Source organism: Peromyscus leucopus, chromosome 3 (genome assembly GCF_004664715.2).
Source record: "Peromyscus leucopus breed LL Stock chromosome 3, UCI_PerLeu_2.1, whole genome shotgun sequence".
Lineage (NCBI taxonomy): Eukaryota > Metazoa > Chordata > Mammalia > Rodentia > Cricetidae > Peromyscus > Peromyscus leucopus.
Genome location: NC_051065.1, coordinates 58,804,414 through 58,810,374, shown reverse-complemented (window position 1 = coordinate 58,810,374; position 5,961 = coordinate 58,804,414). Strand labels below are relative to the sequence as shown.

Here is a 5,961-nt window from a genome sequence, read left to right as displayed (position 1 = left end):
GTGGACAGGCAGGTGTTGCCTTTCCCAGCAAATGGAAGGAGACCAGGCAAGTCAGCCAACGCAGCCTAGGCAAGAGTGAGCTGGGTCCAGCTTTGGGTTGTCACCAGGAGTTTACCAGATGTGAAGAATCTTTCCCTGGTGGTCAGATCAGGAACTAAAAAAGCAGAACGATTCCCAATCGACGGCGGCAAGAACTCCTAGACAGGCCTAGTCAGCCAGGGGCTCCCCGGAGAAGAGGCGCCTGCTGGGGCCTGGCCTTCTCTGCCTGCCAGGGCCTGGACTTCTTCCACCAATGCATTTGGAGGAATGAGCCCTGTAGGGCCCCAGGCAGAGGAGTGGCTGTGTGGCTGAGGGAAGGGCCCAGGAGCGAGGCCTGCTGGAGCACTGCCTGCCTGGGCTGGGAGCCAACCGTGGAGAAGCAGAGGAACTGCTCCTAGGAACCACAACGCTGCCTCTAACGATGGTGATGTGGCAGAGAGGACACATCTGGCCAGGGGCAACCACCAGTGGCTCGTTGGTCTAGGGGTATGATTCTCGCTTAGGGTGCGAGAGGTCCCGGGTTCAAATCCCGGACGAGCCCTATTTATTCTTTTCTGTTCTCCCTTGGCCGGCTGCCATACACACTGCCTGCTCAGGCCAGATGTATGACTAAAGGATCTTGATGGCAGCTGTCAGTCACCTCAGAGTCTTGGTCTGTGGTGTCTACGTGGTCAGACTGGACAAACATGGTTTCCAGGCATCTGTTTGGGAGTCCTGTGTGAGAGGAGCCTTGTCTAAGTCTTGTCTACATGGTGTTGGGGACCGACCTAACTAAAGGACAAAATGAAAACCTGGTTCCTGACCCTTGGAATTCCTAGAAATGCCACATAACCACACTGAAGCAAGAAAGAGTTCAACAGAGATGTTTCAATAAGCCAGGGTATATGGGGAAATTTCACCAAAAAAAAAAAAAAAAGAAAGAAAGAAAGAAAGATAAAAAGGGAAAGGAGAGGAGAGGATGGAGAGAGTGAGCACGGGAAAGAAACCTACTGAAGCCACTACAAGCAAACACTGTGGTTTGTGTAGGAGTCCCAGTTTCTTCTTCTTCTTCTTCTTCTTCTTCTTCTTCTTCTTCTTCTTCTTCTTCTTCTTCTTCTTCTTCTTCTTCTTTTTGGTTTTTCGAGACAGGGTTTCTCTGCATAGCTTTGTGCCTTTCCTGGAGCTCACTTGGTAGCCCAGGCTGGCCTCGAACTCACAGAGATCTGCCTGGCTCTGCCTCCCGAGTGCTGGGATTAAAGGCGTGCGCCACCACCGCCCGGCTTCTTCTACTTCTTCTAAACGAGAAGACGTACCAGCTGCATAGAAAACCGATCCGCAGCCAGGTGTGCGTTTCTCCTACAGACTCGGCCGTCCACAGGCACTGATACAAGTGTTCAGGTGGTCGCTCAAACGTGGCCAGTCGGGGTGGGACTCGCCTGGCCCCACACCTAGCCGACCAGCTACTGGCAGGTGGTGGCGGCTGGGAGAAGGAAAACCAGTTTTGTTCTGGCATGGAGTCCCTCCCATGCTCCATGGGGAGGGGGCACACCCATGCACACACTGAACACTAATTCAACTCAATGAGGTTTTTGTTTTTTGTTTTTTTAAGATATAAAGTTAGGGACATGTTGAGGCAGAGGCTGTGGGGATGGAAGGAGGGGTGGGGAGTAGATATGATCAGGGCACATTGGATACATGTATGAAATTGTCAAAACTAAAAATAAATTAAAAATAATGGAGAAGTTGTCGGATAACCAAACTCACTCTGTCCGCAGCCATTCCTTAAGCCCTTCCATTACTCGGTGCCGAACCTCTTTTTGTGGACACACCCAGGCAGAATCCCTCACCTCACCGTCTGTCCTGAGGGTGATCAGCAGCCTGATTTGCATGTGTGGCCCCCTAATCAATGCTTTGGACTCATCAACTGCATGTGGAGCTGCTTTCTTCAGGGTCCCTACTAGTCGGTCCATCGAGTCCGGGGCCCACTAAGAGTGCCCTGTCACCATCTTTGGGGTGACTCCCAGATGAAATGAAATTATTCCATGAGGTAATTCCTCCTGAGGGACATAGCAAACAAGAGTGCTCCAAGAGCTGGGATGACTGCGGACGGCGGTGACGCACGCCTTTAATCCCAGCACTCAGGAGGCAGAGGCAGGCGGATCTCTGAGTTCAAGGCCAACCTGGGCTACAGAGTGAGATCCAGGACAGGTACCAAAACTACAGAGAGAAACCCTGTTTCAAAAACAAACAAACACCCTGGGATGACGCAACATGAAAACTACTATGTACTAAGTACACTTTAAATAGTAAAGATTAAGACAAGAAAGTGGGCTGTAATGAAAATAACAATGATTATAAGGAGATTGTTGGGGGAACAAAATAAGACATTAAGAAATGAAAAACAGGGGGCTGGAGAGATGGTTCAGTGGTTAGAGGACCTGGGTTTGATTCTCAGCACCCACACGGCAGTTTATAACTGTCTGTAACCCCAGTTCCAGGGGATCCAACACCTTCTTTTGGCTTCCACAGGAACTAGACACACACATGGTGCATAGACATACATGTAGGCAAAACACACATACACACAAAAGAAATCTTAAAAAGGGCTGGGGAGGAAGCTCAGCCAGATGCTTGCCTGGCATGCACGAAGCCATGGTGGTGTACATCTGTAATCTCAGCATCAGGAAGTGGAGACAAAAGGACCAGGCATTCAAGGTCATCATCAGCTACCTGAGGAGTATCAGGCTAGCCTGCGATACAAGACCCCATCAAAAAACAGAGAGAAGAGAGAGTGGACATGTGGGGTGGGGATGGGGCAACAATGCGCCAAACAGATTAGACTCAGAGAGAATTGGTGAACTGGAAGACAGAGCTAATACAAACCATTCGGAATCGCTGGGTGGGGGTGGTGCAGGCCTTTAATTCCAGCACTTGAGAGGCAGAGGCAGGTGGCCTGAGCTACACAGAGAAACCCTGTCTCAAGAAACAAAAACAAAAAACCAAAAGGACAACAACTAATCATTCAGAAATGTGAGCAAGTAGAAAAACAATATGAGGAGCAATGAAAGAACAGTTAAAAGACACAAGGCTGCCGGGCGGTGGTGGCGCACGCCTTTAATCCCAGCACTCGGGAGGCAGAGGCAGGCGGATCTGTGTGAGTTCGAGGCCAGTCTGGGCTACCAAGTGAGTCCCAGGAAAGGCGCAAAGCTACACAGAGAAACCCTGTCTCGAAAAACAAAAACAAACAAACAAACAAACAAAGACACAAGGCAGGGTGGTGGCGTACGCCTTTAGTGTCGGCACTGGGAGGCAGAGCCAGGTGGATCTCTGTGAGTTCGAGGCCAGCCTGGTCTACAGAGTGAGATCCAGGACAGGCAGCAAAATTACACAGAGAAACCCTGTCTCGAAAAACCAAAAAAAAAAAAAAAAAAGACACAAGGCAGAAAAAGACATGCTAAGAGGCTGAGTAAGTGAGAGAGAAATGTAGTATTAAAAAATGAGAATTGCAGGGCGGTGGTGGCGCACGCCTTTAATCCCAGCACTTGGGTGGCAGAGGCAGGTGGATCTCTGTGAGTTCAAGTGAGATCCAGGACAGCCAGGGCTGTTTCACTGTTTCACAGAGAAACCCTGTCTCAGAGAGAGAGAGAGAATTTCCCAGACTCAAATCCAGACATAAACCTTCAGGTTGAAGAATCCTGAGCTCAGGAGGGTGGCAAAACTATAGAAACGAAGAGAAAGGAAAATCTTAAAATGAGCTAGAAAGGAAAATACCTAGCTGTTGCTGGTAGGGGTGTGTGTGTAGTGTGTGTGTGTGTGTGTGTGTGTGGTGTGTGTGTGTGTAGTGTGGGTGTGTATGTATGTGGTGTGTGGTGTGTGTGTGTAGTGTATGTGTGTAGTGTGTGTATGGTCTGTGTGTGATGTGTGTGTGTAAGTGTGTGTGTGTGTGTGGTGTGTGTGTATGTGTGTGTGTATGTGTGTGTGTGTGGTGGTGTGTGTGTATGTGGTGTGTGTGTGTGGTGTGTGTGTGTGTTGGTGTGTGTGTGTTGGTGTGTGTGTTGTGTTGGTGTGTGTGTGTTGGTGTGTGTGTGTAGTGTGTGTGTGTATGTATGTGGTGTGTGGTGTGTGTGTAGTGTGTGTGTGCGTATGTATGTGGTGTGTGGTGTGTGTGTAGTGTGTGTGTGGTGTGTGTGTGTGTATGTATGTGGTGTGTGTAGTGTGTGTATGGTGTGTGTGGTGTGTGTGTATGTGTGGTGTGTGTAGTGTGTGTATGGTGTGTGTGTGTGTGTATGTGTGTATGTGTGTGTGTGTGGTGTGTGTGGTGTGTGTGTGGTGTGTGTGTGTGTGTGGTGTGTGTGTATGTGTGTGTGTGTGTGTGGTGTGTGTGTGGTGTGTGTGTATGTGTGTGTGGTGTGTGTGTGTATGTGGTGTGTGTGTGTATGCCATGAAAACCAGATGTTGTTTGTTGTCCAGTGTCTTCTATTTCTTTTCATCTTATTTTCTAAGACAGGGTCTTCCCCGAACCTGAGCTTGCCATTTTGACTAGACTAGCTGAGCAGCAGGTCTCTGGGTTTCACTTCCCGTCTCTACTTCCCAGGGCTAGAGTTACGGTTGTATGCTGCCACACGTGGCTTTCTAAGTGGGTTCTGAGCATCCAAACTTAGGTCTCATGCTTACACAGTATTTTGTCCACAGAGCCAGCTCTGGAGTTTAAGGCCAGCCTGGGCTACCTAGCAAGTTCCTCCCCAGTGTGGGTTACAGAGTGAGACCTTGTTTCAAAACAAAACAAACAGCAAAACAAAACAAAAAGTCCAAGAAAGGAAAATCTATTCAAACCTAACTTCCATTTAAGGAGTATAAAATCCGGTCATTTTAAGAAAAAGACTGAAAATAATTGCCAGTCAATGACTTTCACTGACATGCTGCAAATAAATATACTTCATAAAAAGGAAACAGAAACAAGAAGGAACAGAATGCAAGAAAAAGTGAATAGAGGAATTGATAAGCACATCGGTGAGGCTGGAGATACCTTAGGGGCCCGGTTGGTAGAGATTTAAAGGAAAAAGATTACAGGAGCTGGCTGCAGGAAGCCTGGGTTCTAGTACATAAACTGGGCATGGTGGTGCACACCTGGAACCCTAGCACTTGGGAGATGGAGACAGGAGGATCAGAAGTTCAAGGTCATTCTTAGGGCTCCAGTCCTAACATAAGACAAAAAAACAAAACAAAACAAACCAGAAAGAAAAAGAAAAACGTGAATCTAAACAAACCACGTTCTGAGGGGGATGGTGGTAGACTACAGACAATGATGGTGGTGAGCAGTCTTAGTGGGTTCAGAAACAAGTTGAACCCAAAAATACCAGACTGAAATACGGGCACCGGGAAAGAAGATTGTTGGCATGTGCTAAGCCACCTCCATTTGCTAGAGAAGCATGGTGACTGCAGACTTAAGGATCAAAGAACACAGCTCAGTGTGGTGGCGCACACACCTTTAACCCTAGCACTTGGGAGGCAGAGGCAGACAGGTCTCTGTAAGTTCGAGGCCAGACTGGTCTACAGAGCGGGCTCTAGGCTAGCCAAGGCTACACATGAGATCGTCTCAAAAACAAAACAAATCGAAAAAGGAAGGAAGTGACGAAAAAATTGTAGAAAAATGTACAAGGAGACTAGAATGAGCAGTTTGTATATGAGCGGCAGCTGGGAAATGAAGAAATAAAGGCCACAAACCGTGGCCTTTAAATTGGCCCAACTACTTTACAGAGTAATCTGGCTACAATTAGTAAAATCTAGAGGCACCTATTTTGTGACCCAGAAATACCCTTCTGTGTATCTGCCCTTGGGACACAGTCACACCCATGCCAAGAAGGCAGATACAGAATTGCCGGCTGCGGCATTCACTTTACTATGGAAACTACAAGCAGCTCTAAGGGCCACTAGAGGATGAAT

The 5,961-nt window shown here is 48.1% G+C and overlaps 1 non-coding gene across 1 annotated transcript; it reads left to right on the top strand.

Annotated features, from left to right (window-relative positions):
* The first annotated feature begins 508 nt into the window (after positions 1–508).
* Trnap-agg lies at positions 509–580 on the top strand. The gene has a single exon. It is a non-coding gene; the product is annotated as a tRNA-Pro (tRNA).
* Positions 581–5,961: the final 5,381 nt, after the last annotated feature.